The sequence below is a fragment of the Mauremys reevesii genome, linkage group 12 (genome assembly GCF_016161935.1).
Source record: "Mauremys reevesii isolate NIE-2019 linkage group 12, ASM1616193v1, whole genome shotgun sequence".
Classification (NCBI taxonomy): domain Eukaryota; kingdom Metazoa; phylum Chordata; order Testudines; family Geoemydidae; genus Mauremys; species Mauremys reevesii.
Window position 1 is genome coordinate 9936193 of NC_052634.1, and position 20555 is coordinate 9956747.

Consider the following 20555-nt stretch of genomic DNA (forward strand, 5'->3'; position numbering starts at 1 on the left):
TGAAGTGACTTGCCCAAGATCACCCAGCGGACCAGTGTCACAGATCTAAAAACAGAACCCAGAAGTTCTCATTGCCAGTCCCGTCACTAAAATACAGAATCACTATTTTGTCACCATCCGATTTTCTTTATCTGGGTTATGCATAGTTGAGGCTGGCTGGACTTGTCCCTGGCTGTAATGGTTCAAAGCTGTAGCTTTGTGTCCTTGTCCTTAAGAGAGTTACTTGGCATCTCTTTGCCCAGTCTGGTATTATCATAGAGCAAACAAACAAAGAGACACAGGCACTGCTTACAATTCACTTTGGCTGCTTATTGAAGTCTGGCCATTCTCCATTACGTCCCTCTTCATTATGGATACAGATAACAGGCTATCTCAGGCCTAGTAGCTTTATCCTTAGGAGATAAAACTAATCTGTGTGCTTAGATCAGCAGCACTGTTTTTGCCTAATCAGACTTCAGAAGACACAGCGATTGCAGAAACAAAAAAATGAAGCAGAGGAGGAGGGGGAAACCCACACTGAGCAAGGCTCCCTACTCCCAAGCTAGTACACCTGGTTCCCAGCAAGAGATTTTCAGAACACTGTTCATTCTATACCTTGCTTCAAAAGAAAGTGGTCTTTTTACAAGGTTGATTCAATTAAAATAAATAGATAATGCATATTTTATAACTAAGCGATAATCAAGATCCTGGATTCAGGATAGAAGAGCCCCTCATGCCCAAATCTTGGCTGGGACAAGGGGGCATTCTGTGTAAAGTGTATTTCTTTTACACTTGGTTTCTTCTCTTTTCCCCTGTCTGCTCCATCTTTCAGTTTCTCCTCCCAATAAGATGCAAACCTATGTGTACAGCACCTGGCGCAACAGAGCCTCAGTCTCATCTGCAGCTGTTTGGCACTACCTAAGCACAGATAATAAATACACTAAGGACAACGGTGTTCGAGTTGGAGTCAAGCTTCTAAACCCACCCTGTTGGAATGGGTTGGGACACATTCAAAAAGAATTTGTGCATCCCCTAATTTCAGCTAGAGATAGGCTCATACCAAACCCCCAAACTCAAATACCCCTAAACTTGGCTGTGTAGAGAGGAGGCTGAAGTCCAAATCCTGATCCAGATTTGAATTTCACAAACGTCTCCCTATTCTTAGAGTGGGGTGACCAAAATCTAGTGATCCAGCCACCGGCCTTGATCTTTGTCTAGCTGAGGAATCAACCCTGCTCAAGATTCACATTTTGCCAATGGCTCCAACTTTGAAACAGGGTAACCCAAACCCCCAGCATCCTGACCACCCCCAAATTCTAGAGTGAACAAAATCCAGATCTGACTCTCTTAGTAGTCTTCCTCCTCCTCTGCCTTTGGCTGAGGTTTATATCAATGCCTTTCTACACACAACCCCCTTCCTCCCGCTCCTTCACCTCATGCCATTGCAGCCTCCTCTGAATCCAATCTGAGACTGTAGAGTTATTTTAAAAACAGCTTATAAAATCTATGGCTTGATATTGATTTTGGACGTCCAGTGAACTAAGACGAGCATTCTGCACTCAGGTCCCCAAAAGCTGCCATGTTCATCTCTCCTCTGGGCACTGCATAATATTGATCCCCGTGTTTGTGTCACATGAATGATGGATTATCACATATCAGATCTTGCAGTATTCATTTAATGCCTCTGAATAAAACATTACTCACAGATTAACTGAGCAGTTTTAAGTGAACAACCATTTTCATCTGTTTTAAATTTTCATGGGTACTTTTCTGGAGAACAAGTACATTGTTAATAATTGAAGGGAATAAGACCTTGCTAATCCCTTTGTATTTTAATAAGGTCCTGCTGCACCCCAGTAATTTGTTTTTCAAATCTTGGCATTTATAAAAATTCATTAAATTTTCTTTCCCTCCCTTTGAAATTAATAATTCTGAGGTTACGTGAAAAGAAATAATTGTTTGTGAAACTGAGAACAGGGATTGCATAGAATCCAAAGAGCTATCAACATGGATCCATGATGCGCTGAAAGGGGTTGAAGAAGATGATCTTTCAGTGGGAGCAGACAGAGAACCAGTGGAATAGAATGTTTAGACACAGAGAAAGAGGGAGAGATAAATACAGGAGGCAAAGAGAGATGAGAGTAGGGGAGAAATTTAGACAGAGGCAGATAAAAACAGGATATAAAGAGAAATAAATGAGAGATGGCTAGCTAGATGTGTGTGTGTGTGTATATATAGAGATATATAGATACACCTGTATCTAATCTATCTAACCATATCCATCTTTTAATCTCATCTGTCCTATTTTTAGTCCTACATTTTTTCTGTATCCCAGTGCCCTATGCAATTGCTTCCCTAAAATATCTCTCATTGTCTCCTGTTTCTCTCTCTCCGTCCTTCTCTGTATTTCAATGTGCTACTTAAGTCTTCTTCTCTCCCTGTTGAGAGCTTCTCAAGCTGTGATCCTACAAAATCCCAGTTCTCTGCTTCACAAACAATTATTTCTTTTCATACAACCTTAGGATTATTCATTTCAAAGGGAAAAACAATGTACATGATTTGTTTGATCAGCATCAGCATTTAACAAATAAATGACATAGGTGCAATATGACAAAAACACATACATACATAACTGTACACACATACACAGTCTTACATACACTCACATACACATTACACAAATATACACATACTTAGATACACACATATACATGCGCACCCATAGAGTGAGTTGGCAAATGTTGGGAAATGTTGACATTTTTAGGGTGAACTGTGTGTGCGAGTGTGTGCGTGCATGCTTGTGTATTTGCAGTGTGTGCTGTGTTACAGTGTCAGGGAAACTGCACCTGTATTGCCCACTCAATGGTCCACTGAGGACACCCACTTCAAGGTTTCTGACTCCCAGATGTCACTGTTCTTGGGCAGAGATCCACCTCTCACTCCCTTCTGGCTGGGGGGTTTAAGCCTGCATAGCTCCCTGTCTTACACTGTAATATCCCCAGCAAGCCAGTCTGCCAGTTAGGGCAGCCCCTGTGCTCTGTTTTTTTTTCTCCAAGGGCTCTGACCAGTGTAGTACCAGCAGTACTAGTTACCACAAAGCTCCTTCTAAGCAAGCACATTTATTCTTAAGGTAAAACCATTACAGAGAAAGCATCTAATAACAATAAAATAACCCACACACATGCTAAAAAGCTTTCCAGGGGTCACCCCCAGCTCCAGCCCAGGGCTCTGGTAGGGGTCAGTCCTGCAAAGCCCACAATGGGAGATTTCCTGTGGTTACAGGTTCATATCAGTCTTAAAATTGGGAACCAGAATCAAGGCTGGGCAGATTAGTTGTTTCTTTATACAGCTTGGGCCTTTGATCTCCTGTCTCTGGGAACAGGTAGTCACCAGTCAATGGCCTTCTTCTCAGGGTGTAGCTTCAAAAGGCTGGGGTGGTTTTTTTTTTGCAAACCCAGAATTGTGGCATTACCCACTCCTCAGAGATTTCCCAGGAAATCTATTTAACAAGTATTGTCTCAAAAATCCATGCTTGTCAAGCACATTTTTATATAGTCATTTGAAATCTTTCCCAGGACTCACATCTATCACATAGTATGTAGTGGGCATGTTAGCCATTAACATTTTTATTTTGTTATTATTTATGTAGCAGCATAAATGCACCTGCTACTCTTCACACACACACACACACACACACACACACACACACGAACACGACCTGGGTGAAAACTTGGGCCTGGAAGTTTTGCCATTAACTTCAGTGGGGCCAGGATTTCACCCGTGGTGTCTCCCACAGTAAGCTTACAGACCAGTATGAACCAGATGAAAACCAGCCCAACAGTTTGGAAGATCAAAAATATGAGGATTGATGAGTGGTGAAGAGGAAATCTGCAATAGAAGATTTCCTGGAAGATGTGGGCTTTAAAGAGAGATTTAAAAGAGGAGAGGGCTTTAAAGAGAGAGTCCAAGCACAGGCAGAAGCTGGGACAAGGAAGGGGACAGGGAAAACACAGGGAGCAAGATCTGGAGAAGGGATGTGATCACGGAGTCTGAAAGGGGTATATTTTGGGACAGGAAGTCAGTGAAGGGATCCAAGCAGCAAAAGCATGGTCAAAGCAGCAGGGGAGCAAGGTGGCTTTGGCAGCAGCGATAGAAAGAAGTAGGAGATAGGTGTGCAAACAGACTCACGAGAGACAGAGAGATGTTCATGGACAGCGCAAGAGAGGGTTGGTTCCCTGGCCTCATGTTACAGCAGATTCTCCATTGAGTGACTGTTATCACTTTTGGAGTCCCAGCCACTCTGCTTTGTACTCAGTCTCTGTCACTGTCAGTCCCATATACACCAACTGCGACTTGGCTTGGATGGACTGTACTGAGTGGCCAGCAGTCAAACCCTCCTGTCATAAGCATGAATCTCCGGTCCTCCCAGGGACCCTCTTTGAAACAGGGTCTATTAAATACTTGATGGTCATTGGAATGCAGGTCTCCTTTGGCTCTTTTGTCTTAATAAAATCTTGCCAGGTGATAAAACCTATTGCAATGATCCCGGGATAAGAAGATAAATTGATGAAGCTGTATTGTGGGAAGGGCAGGTGGGGAGGGGAGGAAGGGCAGCGTTTGGATTGAACAGCACAGCTGCTTGGACTGAGTGAGTGACTTCATGCAACAAGTTATGCAAATCTGCTGTGTGAGAGAGCTTTAAACAATTCCACACTAAAGTCTTACTCTAGTGGAAAAAATCAACTTTTTCTTATTTATAACCACAATGCTGCTATTGACTGATTAGCTCATAACTGGGAGTAGGAAAAGGCGGAATGGGAACTCAAACCAGATTTCTTACTATAGCTAAACCGAGTTGGACTCGGTCAGTGTTTAGATTGGGTACCTTGGAGGAAAACCCATTGTGTTACAGGAAATGGTATTGGTGAGCCAGCACCTGAATGGGAGTGGAGTGTGCTTAGCACCTCTTGTAATCAGGCACTCAGTAAGGGAGTACACCTGTTATGGGGCTGTACTGAAACAATACTTCGGCGGGGTGGTAAAAGGTGCTGTCTTTTGGATTAGCTATCAGATTGAATACCTGACTGTGGTCATTAGGGGTCCCCAAAGTGCAGGGGTTGCTAAGTTCCAGTTTGGTTACTTACATTTTGCCTACCGATTGTCCCCTGGCATTTGAACCAGTTACAACATCCTTCTTCACGTCCTATCCCGAACTGTGGGTAGTCTTGCTGTTAAAGCACTGTCACATTCCATCCCAGCGGTGGGCGAAGTGATTCCCATTTTGATATATAAAGAACATTGTATATAGCTGAGTCAGATTCTGGGCCCTGCTCCAGCAGCTTCATACTACTCCAGAGAGACACAGAAGCTGGAAAGCTAGATTAACTAGTTTGGAGAGCCAGCCATCATATTCATGGCCCCCGGGACAAAAATTGTTCCTAGGGTGAAAGGAGCTATGCCTGGGATGGTCCTGCATCTGTTCATCCCTGGCTGCCAGAATGGCCTTTAGGCTGCTCTAATTGATGCCCAGAACTGGTGCCCCTTAGTGCTAATTATGGCATTGCGTTTTGTGAAATGATCTGATTTTTATCTTGACATGGGGCCAAATTCATCTCTGATATAAACTACACTGAAGTCAATGAAGTAACCGGCAAGAGTAATTCAACCTTAGGTGAGTGGGATTTTCACAGGTTCTCATTGTTGGCCTACCTCTTCTCCCATTGAAGTCAGCAATAAAACTCCCATTGGCTGGAGCAGTCAGGTGTGCGCTGAGCACTTGTGAAAATCCTACCTTATATTTGTATGCATTTATTCTTCTCATTATGTCTCCCCATGAATGCCCTGGCTCTTGCACCTTTAGATAGCAGAGAACAAGGCTCTCCCATAAAGTGACAAGGAGCTGGCTTGTCCTCCTCCTGAAAACAAACTCGAGGCCTGCTTAGATCTCTCCATTATGTATTTGTTTAGAGTGGTTGCTTTTCTGCCAAGTCAGCAGTCCCTCCCCACATACCTACCTGTCTCTAAAAGGTATGGATTGCTGCTTTCCCAGAGTCCGGCCCAGTTGACTGTGACTGATGGCTTTGCCTAGACCTTGAGAACTGCAGGCCAATGGCACATCTCAGAGGAAATAAGGATCTAGCTGGTTTTTTGGAAAACAAATGACTAGTCTGGAAGTTCTTTGCCTTTCTGGAATATAATGCAATCAGGGCTCACACAACCGCTACTCTTACTCCCTGTGACCACAGGAATAATTCAAGCCAGGGCTCAGCTGCAAACCCTTTGTGACTGCATGACACAAGCTCATTTGTGTTTGAACTGTAGAGTTTCAGTTGCTCTTCCCATTTGGAACCTGGACTTCTTGAAAATGTTATTTTTGTGACAGGCTTGTCCCAAATTGATCTCATTGTGCTGTTGCTCAGCAAATGCATCTATTGCAAACACACACACTTGCACATGTGATCACAAGCACTCAAAGTCCTAATCACATATGCAAACACACACTTCCACTGTCTCTACGCTCTCTCACACACAATTTTATAATCACTCAAACACAATCACACATACAGTCACAAGCACTTCATCCACACATTCTCTCTCATATTTCCACACTCACACAATACCTCATACTGAGACTCACATATGCGCTCTCTCTCTCGCTCACACACACACACACACACACACACACACACACACACACACACACACACACACAGGTTCCAATTCAGCCCTGGGCTAATCAGATGCAACTCCATTGAAATCTGGATTTACATGCCCTTACAATATCCTCTATGCATACCAAATGAGACACACACAGTTACACACAGAACCCCCCTCTCACCACACGTGCTCCCTCAGTATGGAGAGCTCACAAATGGGTTTATTTTATTTTTATCTTATTTAAGCTGGACAAAATTAATTAAGTGAACCTCACTCTGGGATCAATAAAACAGCCCAGGGATGCTTAGAAACCATGTTACTTTCAGACCCTGTTAGTTTTTTAATATCCCCATTTCCCCAGGTGGATTTTCAAATATGATCTATGGGCGAATGCTGCGCCAGCTGTAACCCTGACAACAGTGACCCAGATGGTAATCAACAAAATGAACTAATTGAATAATGTTGGGTTAGAAGCCAGCCCTACGCAGAGCCCTGCTAGACCCTGCAGTAACTCAGCATTATTTAAAGACAGCACGTGAACATTGCATCCCCCATTCCGATCCCACAACTGGGGATGCTAAGAGAGTCTTGGATGGGGACAGTGCAGACAGTGCAGAGAATGGGGAGGGCTGAGCCATGTTGGAGCGTGGGTAGGGCTGGGTCCAGCAGTGAGTGCAGGGGACTTGTTTTAGTGGGGAGTGGGGACAGCTGTTCCCAGTGGAGTATACAAGGGAGGCACGTCCTAGTGGAGAGCACAGAGAGAGGATCCCAGTGGTGAGTGCGAGGAGCAGCACCCAGCAGTGTGTGCGGTGGGAGGGCAGGCTGGGCTCAGTGGGGAAAGTGAGGTGCTGAGAGGCTGCTAGACTAGTGCCTGGACCCGTGCTTTCTTGAGCATTGAACAGGGCCCTCTGCAGTGCCAGGATGTCAGTGGAAGGTTGCTGGGAAAGGAGGAGAAGGCACCCATACTTTACGTCATTAATCTTTGGAACCTTCCCTGGCAGCACCAGCAAGGAGAGATGTACTCAGAAAGGAATAGTGAGCAATGGCTGGTGTTGTCACCAGGCAGGGAAAGCTCCAGCTGGCTGATTTATGGGACGAGTAAATAATTCAGCCCGCCCGCACATCACTGTATTAATTCTGCCTCCGACACTGGGCTGAGATGTGTCAGGGCAGATTGGCTCAGGACAGCTGCCTGACAAGTTCCTTCCCCTCACATACCCCAAGGGGATGTGAGCTGAGACCAGAGAAGTGGGTAGGGAAGGAATAGGCAGCTAAAGCAGTTGCTAGTGCTGATGAAAGGATTCTCAGACACAGAGATTTTGGGAGATGCAGCCACATGGTGTCCCCACTCCAGCCATCCAGGTTGCCCCTATTCCAACCTTCGGTGCTAGGGAAGTGTTCACCACCTACATTCCAGTTCCACCATGCGTGGGAAACCATCACCAGGGGAGTAATAACCGGAGCCACTGAGGAATCATTTTATGGGGTACGACTAACATCTCCCTTCTTCCTCCCCCACCTGCTTCTCATTGAAGTGGAAAACCTCCCTTCCATCTTTCCCTATGAAATGAGTCTTCCCCATTGTCAGCAGCCAGGAAAGGAGAGCAGGCTGGGGGAAGAGGGTTGGCACTGACCGTGCCTCATTCTTCATTGTCCTGCACCTTGTGTAGTCATTTACACCAGTGCAAGGCAGGTGTAAAACACCACTGTTCTCCTCTAGTAGCACCTTGCACTCACTGTGCACTGACGTAAATGACTGTACATGGTGCTGGGCAATGTAGAAAGAGGCCCTGAATCCTGAGCTTTGTAACTAGGGTCTTCACAGGCACTTTCAGCTTTGCTTGAGCTGGTGGATCTGAGGAAGCATTAGGATCAGTGGCATTTAAGTCTTGGCTCAGTCTCGGCTGGCAGGCTCGTGTACTGGTGCTGTACGAGTTGAGCCTTTAAAGCACAGCTGTAGTTGAAAAACAGAAGCTGGAAGAATAGTTCCACGGCATCTGTACTGATCCCCTCCCAGGATTTTCTGGATTGGATGAGCTCTGTTTACAAGTCAAAAGATTATTTGGTTTGTTGGTTTTGGTTTTTTCCCCTCTATCCTCCTGCCCTGAGAACTCAGCCCTTGGGACAAGAAAACCCATTTTCTCCACTCCCAGAGATCCTGCATTTAAGTCTTAGGCGGCAGTTTAGCTGATGAAGGTGTATGAGGCAGAGCAGAATGCAGCTTACTCTACCACAGCTGTGTCACCTCTAGGGGAGAATGAGAGCAAAAGCTTGTTTTTATCAGGGAAGAAGGAATCATTATTACATGGGCATTTCTCTGACTGCCAAAACACTCTGTGAAGGTCAGGTTTCCTGTTGGTTAGAGCAGAGGACTGAGTCAGGTCTCTGAGGTTCTACTCCTGACTCTGATTTACCTTGTGACCTTGGCCAAGTCAATTCCCCTCCACACACACCCCTCAGATTTCCCCATCTGTACAGCAGAGGCAATGTTCATTACCTACCGTGTTGCAGGCAGGTTGGGATGTTTAAATAATGAAGTCATGTTTGTAAAGTACTGTGGGCTTATGGGATGGAATGAGAAGAGTGTTATTATTCATTTACTTTCTTCTTTGAGCTGATGCTGGCTTAAAATCAATTCTGACTTTTTTCCCCTATGCATTTTCTATGCCTTCAAAAAATCCAGATGCTGTTCAGTGTGCCATAAAATTGGGGACCATTCCACATTTCATTACTCTATGCCCCTTGCCTTTCTTTTTATTTTTTGGCAGCGGCCCACCACTAGTTTATTTTCTCTTTGGGCAAAAGAAAATCCAAGCACCTTTTAGACACAGAGCCAGTAGAGGTGTTGTAACCTCAGGATGGCTTTCACCATCCCACTCAAAGAATGGGTACTTATCAGTATCTCACTTCACAGTTGCATCACTTCTGTCTGGCAGAGCAATAGGCCATTGGTCTATCCAGGATTCCAGGTTCAGGTGATCAGTGAGGAGGATCTAAAATTAGCTCAGCAGACAGCAGTATGAGTCAATTTGCAAACCAGGAAAATCCTTGCAGGAACTGGTAATCATCCAGGAACCATTAATGGATAAACAAACAGCCCAGAGCAGTGCAAGGTAAATGCCGATGATAAGCCTAAGTCAGTTCAACCTTAGAGCATCTATCATTTCATCCATAATAATTCCCACAGATGCACAGCTTTAGCAGTGTCCCTTCCTGTTCGGTGACATAGACGCTTGAAGTTCGGACCAAGGGACTGATTAGTTGCTGAGACCTGAAGAGCTTGCAGTGTGGTTTGGGCCACAGAGAATGGTTGTGAGCCACTGAACAATGAGTGCACCCGTCCTTCTAGTGCACTAGTCCTGTTAGCACATTAGTGATAATTACCCCTTTTAGTGTACATGCTCTGCTGGTGCAACAGTCCTTACCATTCCTCCTCATGTGCGGAGATCTCACCGGTTTGAAAAGAAGTTTAGCTCAAAGCTGCATTCAGAGGTTCTTCTCCCAGTGTGTGTGTAGAAATGGGAGGGAGGTAGTCTGGGTGGCATCTGACATTTCAAAAAACTGTAAAAAGCCAGAAAGTAAACAAGCTTCATTAACTCCAGCAAAGGGCAACACACTTAGCTGGCAGCTTCTCCTCTTTTCTCTAACTTGCTGCTTTTCCCCTCATTGTCTAAGGGATTCATTATCATTAATGGCTTTACAAATTGCATCACAAGCAGAGCTCTGAAATATTTCAAGAATGGGTAATTGGTAATGCCCTCCCATTGGGTGGACTGAGTTTTCCCTTCTTTCTTTCTTGTCCCCTGCTCCCCCTTTTCTCTGATCTGTGTATTCTCTCCCATGGCTTTCTTCCTTGCTCTCTTCTTCTGCCTTCCCCTCTTCCTCCCTCACGTTCTCCCTCAGCTGCTCGCTCCGCCAGATGCCTCATCGCTTCCACTGCCCAGAGCATTTTGCACAGTTGTTTTCCTGGCTGTTGGGATGTCAGAGATTTGGGGTGGAAAATTTAAATGAGGTGAACCATAAACCAGCTGTTTCCCATTTGTGTCTGTTTCCTGCTAGCATGAGATAATCTGTGCATCCACTAGACGAATTAAAAGGACAAAATATCATTGCCATGCAGAGCCCTCGGTGCACACAAGGCCCCTCACGTGCTTCCTCCATGCATAACAAAGGGCTGAAGAATCTTAGCCCTGCGGCCCAGTTCAACCCAAGCTAAGCCCCTCCCCAGGGCATGCTCAGGGCAGGGCTGGCAGGAAGAGTTATACAAACAGGGTGCCTTTCAGATGGAGTTCATCTCAGAGCAAAGCAGCTCATGAAGGCATCTGACAATGAAGGATATGAACAGCACTGAAAGACATTATTTGCAGAGGTGCCAACGAATTTCTGCAGGGTATTTCAGAGCAGGACCATTGTAATGGTACGAGATCCTGTCCTAATATTTGGGGCTTTGTCTTATATAGGCACCTATTACCCCCCACCCTCTGTCCCGATTTTTCATACTTGCTGTCTGGTCACCCTACAATGGCCCAACATGGTGCTAGCAGGTGCTGTGCTGTTTGACATGAGAAAAGAGCTGCACGCTCATACTCAGGCTACGAATTATTTTCCAAAGTGAGGATTTACAGTTTAATGCTGTCTATCGAATGGTCTTTTCTGTGTACTCTTGCCTACAGAAGGTTCAGCCTCACCTGCAGAACTTGAAGACAACTCATCAGACAGATAAGTTTCTGTCTCGCTACTAGATTATGGGAAATTCAAAACTGATAAAGACAATTCTTTTTCCTACAATGTGCAATTAAACTATGGAACTCATTGCCACAAGAAACCACTGAAGCCAAAAACTTAATAGGATTCAAAAAGGGATCAAATAATTATTGGGATATCAAGAATATTCAGTGTTATCGTAATTAGTGACAACAGCAGTTTTGGAAGAGTTATTAAACCTTATGCTTCAGGATTTAAGCCAATCTCTATTAGAAGCTAGGACGAGACATAATGTGGGGGGCAGATTACCCCACATCAGCCTATTGTGGGGTTCTTGCCTCTGTAGCATCTGGCACTGGCCACTGTCACAAACGGGATACTTGACTAGATGGACCTTGGGTCTGATCCAGTCTAGCACTTCTTATGTTCCTGTTCTATGACTAATGGCAGCATAGAAACACCAAAATGGGGGCAAAGCATTGCCATTTTTATTTGATACTTACTTTGCACAGATGTAAGTAGGGTTTATGGCAGAGGAGGCTCTTGCCCAAGAACTGAAGTTTTGTCATCTCCACGGCCCGCGTAGGCTTCTGTTTCCCTCTACTCTATTCAGTGTCACGCTCATGGTTGTGCCATCTATGGCCGTGGTGCATACGGCACCCCCAACTATGTCACCACAGCAAGCCCTGAGATTATGGAGTCCTGAGAAATTCTCCCATTGACCTGAGACTCAGTCCTAAATATTGAGCTAATCGGACCTCAGAACCTTTCGTGGTTCACCTGTCACTGCTTGACAAGTTCTCTGCTTCACAAGCCTGAAATGCACTCCCTTTCCCAGCCTCTCCAGGCCACTCTTCCTGGTTAATAGCTTTGCTAACTTTATTGCTACTGGGATATTTCCCTCTGTGCTTGAGAATCACCATGGAGACCCCTGATGTGTCTGTGTCCCCAGCACACCTCTTGGCCTGGTATTAATCCTTTTGAAATGTACCACAAAATCAGCTTTAGCTTGGAGGACTGATCAAATAAATATGAAAACTGCTCCCAGAGGAGATGAATATTTGCCAGACATGCAGAAAGAAAAGCAATAATATACCATGTAAGCTACTGGCTTTTATTAGCTCTGCTCCTTTTTCTCCCTTTGAAAAGTATTGCTGCATTGTTATATTAATCTTTACTCCAAAGCAAATTAAAGCAGGGACAGTTGTCAGAGTATTATTAAGAACATCTGTTTAATTAGGGCTTCCTTTGCATCAATTTGAGAGAGCAATGTAAGGACCCTGTTCATCCACTTTGCTCTCTCGCTCCCCAATCCTGCCCCTCCCTCCTTAAACTATGTTGAATTTGAGAGGAGGAATGTGTTGTGAATGCAGGTCCACCCAAAGCCTCTATCACTGCTTATTGCATTACAGCATATCCTTTCACATATGATGTCAGCTCTTCCCATCAGTGCTACTCTGGAGGTGTGGGGGGGTAATATGTATTGTGAGATTTTTTATGTTCTTCATCTCAAGAGCTTCTATCCCTCCTTCCTTTCCCTCAGAAAAAATCTTTAAAATTATAATGAATAACTATTAATTATCATTAGCAATTTGCCATTCCAGATGAGATTTACATCTGAGAATCTCTACGTGGTTTTATAAATGCTACTGAATCAAGTCTACCCTGTGAGGTAGATTTAGACTCATTTTACAGGGGTAAGTCCTTTAGCCATATGAGAAGGGCAGGGTGATTGCAATCTTCTGACACCTGTCTGTGACCATCCATGGGGATGAGAAAAAAAAAGCAGATTGAGAAATTAGGACCTCTCTCACACACACACATCTCTGCAGCATCTGAGTGCCTAGACACTATTCCCTCTGTATTTCTATAGCCTCTTATCCAGGCAGCCAGCAGTGAATTAATCATTATGTCTAGGATCTCCACTCTGAGAGGTATTGACTCTGAGATTCCAAGCTTGTTTGTTACTTGATAAGACTAAACTTCATTGGGGCTGCCCAAGGTGTCACGACAAGCGGTTTAATGAACTAGCTTTCCGAGCTGTGAAGGCCAGAGCTGAGATCTGCACCATCACAAGCAAAATGCAGCTTGCAGATTCGATTCAATCTAGTCGGTGAGCAGGACCGGCTTTAGGACATGCGGGGCCTGATTTGAAAGAGCTGCCGTGGAAATGCCACCAAAGGCAGCGGCAGCGATTGAGCTGCCACCAAAGATAGTGGCAGCAATTCGGCAGCAGCTCAATCAGTTGCCATTGAGGGTGCAGGGCCGCTCTTCCGGACACTGCAGAGCCCTCTTAGGCACGGGGCCCAATTCCCGGGAATCGGGGGAATCACCCTAAAGCCGGCCCTGTCGGTGGGGCATCATGACCATCCTTAGATCACACTACTCCCCAAAAGCACCGACTGAGAAACAACTGTATGTTCACTAGTGAGGTGTGAAACAATACTGAGAAAAGAAAAAGTCCTCCTTCTTCTCAACTCTCCGCCTGCCCCTGGACCTTCACCTGACTTTGGAACCAAGCCTGAACCAAACCTTTTCTGAGGGTCTGAAATGTTCAGATTACTCATTTTCCTCCTTGCATGGACCCTTCTAGGGCCAGATTCCTCAGTACACATTGGTGCTTTGTGCCTGTGCAGTCATGCACAGCAGCTGCAAACCCAGGATATCTGATCATTTAAGCAGGCTACACCAAGTCACCTGAGAGGTGCAAAGCAGACAGAGCATACCAGTGAAGCTGGCGCTGTGATTCCAACCAGTGATTTCCAGACCAGTTTTGCAGGCTCAGGTGGTTTTGATTATTTAGAAATACTTCTGGATGTTTGGGATATTCCCATAAAGTCAGACTCTGAGCCTTTGCCCTTTACCCATCATTAGAAGTATTTGCCCTATAATTATGTATTATCTGTAAATGCCCAACCACATCACCACCATTTGCCATAAAATGAACTCAAAGAATACCTTTGCCCTGAAAATTAAAGGGGCTAATTTCCAGTTACACAACAGCCCCTTTACACCACTTTTGGCAGTGTAAAAGGGACTGAAGTTTAAGTAAATTACAGCTACACCCGTTCTCAAGTCCCTTCACACTGGTCTGGTCAGTGATCCCTCGGAGTTCAAGGATGATTGTCTTCCATAAAACAATAGCCAGTTATTGCTGGTGGATCTGCAGATGGCTAATGAGACCAATCCGGGATCCACAGATCTTGTCACAGTTGGGGCAGACATTTCCCAAGGGAAGGGGTGGATCTGGATGGCTGAGTCAGCTGCAGCACGTTCTCTCCTCCTTTCCCATTTCTCTGTTTCCTGTTGGATCTCAAAATACTGGGATCCTTGCCACAAAGTCCTTTTCAGTCGGTCAAACCCCTTCACACTGTCAGTGTGGTTAAAGGGGCACTTTTGTTAAATGAGAATCAGGCCCAAAGTGGTGACAGAGGATCAGAAAACTGCTTGGAAACTGCTAAGAATCCTGTGGCACCTTATAGACTAACAGACGTTTTGCAGCATGAGCTTTCGTGGGTGAATACCCACTTCGTCGGATGCAAGAGAAACTAGCGCTCAGTGTTGAATTTAAAATCCAGTCATCTGCCAGGCTGAGACCCTGAGGTGCTCTGTGACATCTAATTACAGAGGAGTTACCTGGTCTGATACATCAGTCCCTTTATGACGGAAAGCCTCCAAACTGTGCTCACAAGCTGGCTCTCGGTTCTGATGTGCTTTGGTGCTGTTCAGGAGCTGATCCTGTTGGACAGCTCCCCAGTACCTGGGCAAAGCCATAGGCAGACAGATACATAGTCCCCCGATGGTGGTTTGATCATGTTATAGAACTACAACAGCGCAAGCCGCAGGGTCCACTCACTCATGCAGCACCAATAGTCATCTGCCTCTTCCCCAGGCTACCCCAGTTTTTCATTCTGATTGAATCCCAACTCTCTGAGCTCAGGTCAGCCTCAAAATTCAGGGTCTTTCTTCTCTGCCCTTTCCCTGTCTCAAACTGTATAAAACAAAATGAAGCTCTGGAGGTGGATATGATTTTTAAAGTGATAGGGCTACATTTTGCTTTGGCTCAACAGCTGCATCAAACTTTTCTTGGGAAGCTCAGTGGCATCTTGATCATATCATCATAATCTGGGATTTTCAAAGAAATCCAAAGGAGTTCGGCACACATATCCCACTGAATTTCTTCTTTCCCTTGGTTTCCTTTGAAAATCCCAGGCATCAACACAATGGGGCCCCAATCAGAGTTAGGGCCTGTGAGCACTTTGTTGATTATTATTGCTGTTACTCCCAAAATGTGCTAATTGCTGTACAGGCAGTTAAGAAAAAGATGGCTCCTGCTCCAAAGAGCTTCCAGTCAAAAAGGACACACACTCACATACAAAATAGATAAAGGATAGGGGCATTCAAAGCAAATATCCAAGCAGAGCAATAGCAGGGGAAAACAGACCCACAGGTTGATGTTTCAAGGGATTTGGTTAAATATATGCTATATCTATTAGAGACAGGGCTGGTAGTGTTGCCTATTACTAAAGTTCCCCAACACTTCCCATTGTAAGATCTTGTTTTCACTTGCTTATAACATCTCCTCACAGCTCCTAACTATGACTGCAACGGGTATGTGCTATCACCACAGAGCAGCTGAATATGCTCCAGCCCAGGGCTACAGAGGCAAAGACAGATAGACTTTCCCTACAATTGCTGCTCTGGGATGGGGCGCGGCCAGGCACTGAAATTGAGAGCAGGAAGCCCGTCTCTCTTGTGCTCTCAATGACATCCAGGCATCAAGCAGAAGGAAGCTGTCTGATTTGAATGCAGAGGGGATGAAAGCTGGACCAGGGAGAAGGGAAAGGAGCAGACTGGTGCAAGGAGTCTGTTGAAACTGGAATTGGAGGAGGCGGAGAGAGAAATGTGACTGGGAATTTGAGGAAGGAGACTGGGACTGGTTGGGCAAGGAGATTGGGACTGGATGCCAGTGAGGGAAATGGTGTGGAGGACTGGGAACCAGTTTGTTGCGGGATACAGTGAGATTGGATTAGGAGCTGAAAGGCGCATTGAATGAGACGGTGCCACTATGGAAAAAATAGCATGTGATCATGTAATAGAAGACTTTATCATAATGCTTACACACAAAGGGAGCTGAATTAAAGTTGCACAGGGAATCTTAATTCTGGCATCTCCTAACTTTTGAGTGCTTGATTTTGAAACCTTAATAATGTTCCTTTAACCTAATTTTTGTGTGTGTAATATGAATTATATCAACAAAATCTCCCAAGGAAATGAATGCATTTAAAAGCTAACTGTTAGAGCTTTTCATTCTTTTCCTTCTCCTTCACACACACATTGCCAATCTTAGTCTCAGGGGATTTCTTTGTGGACCAAAAAAAAATTTCTAAAGTGCAGTCTGAACCCCAGGATTCATTGAAAGAGCATTGGGCCCCTGTAGCCAGCTGAATCATAGCTCTGCAAAGAACAAAAGTGGACAACTGCTAGCAGCAGCTGGCACAGTCATACCCTTCGGAAATGGGAAAAGCTTGAGCGCTGTGCCCCCACAAGCATTCCTCCTCCAGCTCCATGCATGATACAGCTTGCAGATCCCCCTCCACAGCACATTACATTTCCTCTCACCTGCTGCTGAGCCTCTGGAGGGATTGCTTGGCACACGGTGTGGGTGGATCAATGAAATTTGCTGTCTCTTGGTTACCTGTAGAGAAAGCCTGAAAGTGAGGCACAAGTAACGCAGCAGCTTACAATAACCACGGGCATAAGTCATCCACCACAGCAGCAGGCACTTGACTCTGTTTGCCTTGAATATGTTTTGCTGTGACAGCAACGCATTTCCCATTCCTTGGAAGCTTAACACATCTCTCTCTTTCTCTTTCTCACACACATTAACACACCACTCTAGCCCCAAGCTTACATCACACTTATCCCCACAAGACAAATCTAGAGTGAGATCCCAATGCGCCAGCCTTCCTCTTGACCATTTGTTCCACATCTCTGAGCCATGCTTTATATCAGGTCCCCGCGTGGGTGTTTGCTGGCTGCCAGAGAAGATTGCACTTTCTGAGATGAGGTGCTTTCATACTTTTCAAGGCAGTGATTTATTAATGGGGGGGAGGGGGGAGAGCCAGGGAAATTCTCATCCTGCCCATTCTATACTATTTCCTCTCTATACTCCCACAGAAATTAGGTTACATGCTTTGTGACTGAAATAACAAATGAGCCACTGTTTGCACGCACACACGCAATGTGGGAAATTGCGTCTATTGTGCCCATTTGTGTACATCTAATACTTAGTCCTGCCATGAGTGCAGGGGACTGGACTAGATGACCTCTCAAGGTCCCTTCCAGTCCTATGATTCTAGGATGGTGATGATTCTATGGTGACTCACCCATTTGGTACGCCCAGTGAGTGTGTAATTGTGGGTATGTCTGAATGCATACATTTTTGCTGGCATACCCATTGTATCCATCTTCAAAACTGTAAAGCTGCATGTTCAATAACACCCTACCTAGGTAATGTATTTCCAACACCCCCATCACTTCTCTGCCTTTTCATACACTAGCTATTCTTATTTGTTGATAATATTGTGATGTGCTATTTACCTCAGTCAGAAGGTTGAAGGCCTTCCTATGCCTCCCCTCCTTTAAGAATTTAACAAATAAATCACTGCTTTGGAATGCAGTTCACTAGAGTTCACTGCTCTGGTAAATGGTTTGCTATAGCTCTAAGCATAATGTAGATGTAGCAGTAGGTTAAATGCTACAGTGCAGTGGTCTGAGGACAAAGTCACTGCCATTATACTGCTGACAGGGATGCTACTTGGGTAGCAATGAACAGAAGTGAGAGGTGCAGGAAACACAGGCCCTGATTCATCAAAGTACTTAAGCACATTTCTGATTTTAAGCATATTAGTAGCCCTGTTAAAATCAAAGCGACTGCCTGCATGCCTAAAGTTATGTGCTTAAACACCTTGTTGAGCTGGGGCTTTGGCTGGAAGCAGGTGGGTGTTGTTGCTGAAGGGAGAATGTAAAATCTGAGCTGCTTAGTCAGAAATAATGACAGGTTGAAGTATATTTTTCTGCACTGCTGCAGTCTTTGATACACTGAGATACATTTTGCTGAAACAGTAGGATTCCATATGCTCCTAAAACTAAATAGTTGACCCCTAGTTGTGCTTAATCCAGGATGCAGATAGGTTAGATGGCTGGAACTGGTGAGGTGGTTACTATAAAGTCTTGCTTGCAAATAAGGGTAACATTGACCAGCCTGCAGCAGGTTGGGTTGCCTGTGGACCTTACAGCTCCACAGATCTCTCCTTCCTAGGAAGTCACACAAACTACTGAGCAAACTACTGAGCACTCTCAACTCCCACTGACTTCAGCTCCTTGCGGGATTGAGTCCTGTATCAGAAGAAAACTACAGCATAGGCATTATATAGCAAGCTAAAAACTTCTGAATACTGTCTGTGGCCCAGTGCTTGGTGGCAGCCTTGGGAATGGGGATAGAATAAGCAAGGCCTAGATGCAAGTTAGGAAGTAAACTCAAACAGAAACAATTTCCTCCTCAAAAGCTACAAATGAATGGTCCTGGGCCAGGAGAAACCTGCCCCCTTTCCCATTAGGGAACAGTTTTATTTAGGTTGGTGGAACCTCCGTTATTTTTAAAGGATTTTCCTTTATGTTCAGATATACTCCAGTCATTCCTTCTGTGTGAGAAGTAGGGACAGAGGAACTGGGGTGGATAAATTCAGAACCCGAGTGAACCTTTAACCCAGAGCTCAAGCTGAACCAAACCTTCTTTAGAAAAATAATAATATGATCATAAATCTAGTTAGATCCAGTGTTTCAGTTCAGCCTATTAGAAAAATAGGAGCAAGTTGCAAAATTCAGATTCAGATCTGAGTTCCCATTTTGAACACACTCTAAGAGTCTGGAACCAAGTTGTTTGCATTTTCTGGTGATCCCTGTGCATCCAGGTTCTGGCTGGGACCAGAAGTGCCTGAATATCACCAGAGAGCTTGTTCTCATGAAATCCTAAACCCAGGATCACCAATTTAAGACCAGCAAAGAATCCTGTGGCACCTTATAGACTAACAGACGTTTTGCAGCATGAGCTTTCGTGGCTGAAATACCACTTCTTGGATGAAAGAAGAAACACCTTTTGCATCCGAAGAAGTGGTATTTCATCAACAAAGCTCATGCTGCAAACTGTGTGTCTCTAATAAACACAGGATTTTTTGCTTTTGCTACAGAACCAGACTAACACGGCTACCCCTCTGATACTCAATTTAAGACCATCAGCTTGTTCTAATCCTTATCCAAAAAGAACCTCCAGATCTTCTGAGCTTCCCCCCATCTCTAGCAAATAAATCACAGACAAAGACCCAGGATGTATAGAGGATTCTCCCTAAACTGAGGGATCAGTAGGTGTTTCCTATCTCTTGAGTTGCAGCAAGGGGGCAGCTACAAATGCACTTCAAGAGTCATACAAAGTATAAGGTGTTCCTGGCTGGTGGCAAGAAATAAAGTGTCTGTGAGTCCTGGCAAGTGGGTCTGTTATTATAATAATGCATTAAGCCGCTAGAGCTACCTCTTTCCATTCAGCAATGAACAAGGAAAGATATGCTGTGTGCTTACATAGCATTGAACCAACTGACAGGCCACAAGAACAGGAGATATTTAGGAACATAATTTGGATAATGACTTTCTGTGGATAGGATCCAGATTTCATCTTGTTCCCCACTCAAATGGCTTCATTCTCCTTACGGGAGAGACAGAGAGAGATGATCCTTTCCAAGCAGGGGGGGAATGATGCAGCCACTGAATGGACACAGCATGAGCAAGCTCCCCCTTCACCTTGTCCCATCAATGTACCTCAAATCTCACTGAAGGGGCACCCCATGAAAGTGACTCCTTCTGTCCCTTTCATGCATTGGTCTCTGCAGAGATTACTAGCAACAGGGTCAAGTAGTGCCAGTTGCAATGGTGGACTCCTGATGCAGAGACTTGTCTGCTAGGATCAGGACTGAGAACTTTCAAACTCAATTCACACAAGCTATCTAATAGCCATCAGATGGTGGCACCTCTTGGCCACTACTGTCCTGTGCTTGATTTGAACTGGTGACCTATCGGTGACAATGAATCGTTTCTTTACCAGGGAACAATTTGAAGCCCCATATAGCACCTCGATCTTCCCTTTATAGTCCTGGGTTTAA

The 20555-nt window shown here is 44.9% G+C and overlaps 1 long non-coding RNA gene across 1 annotated transcript in view; it reads right to left on the reverse strand.

Annotated features, from left to right (window-relative positions):
* LOC120375766 overlaps window positions 1–20555 on the reverse strand; it is a 38351-nt gene that overhangs the window by 10978 nt on the left and 6818 nt on the right. The window contains exons 2-3 of the long non-coding RNA XR_005586764.1: window positions 16963–17038; window positions 10062–10197 (exon numbers count right to left, since the gene is read on the reverse strand). This is a non-coding gene — a long non-coding RNA (uncharacterized LOC120375766). The remainder of the gene's footprint in view (window positions 1–10061; window positions 10198–16962; window positions 17039–20555) is intronic.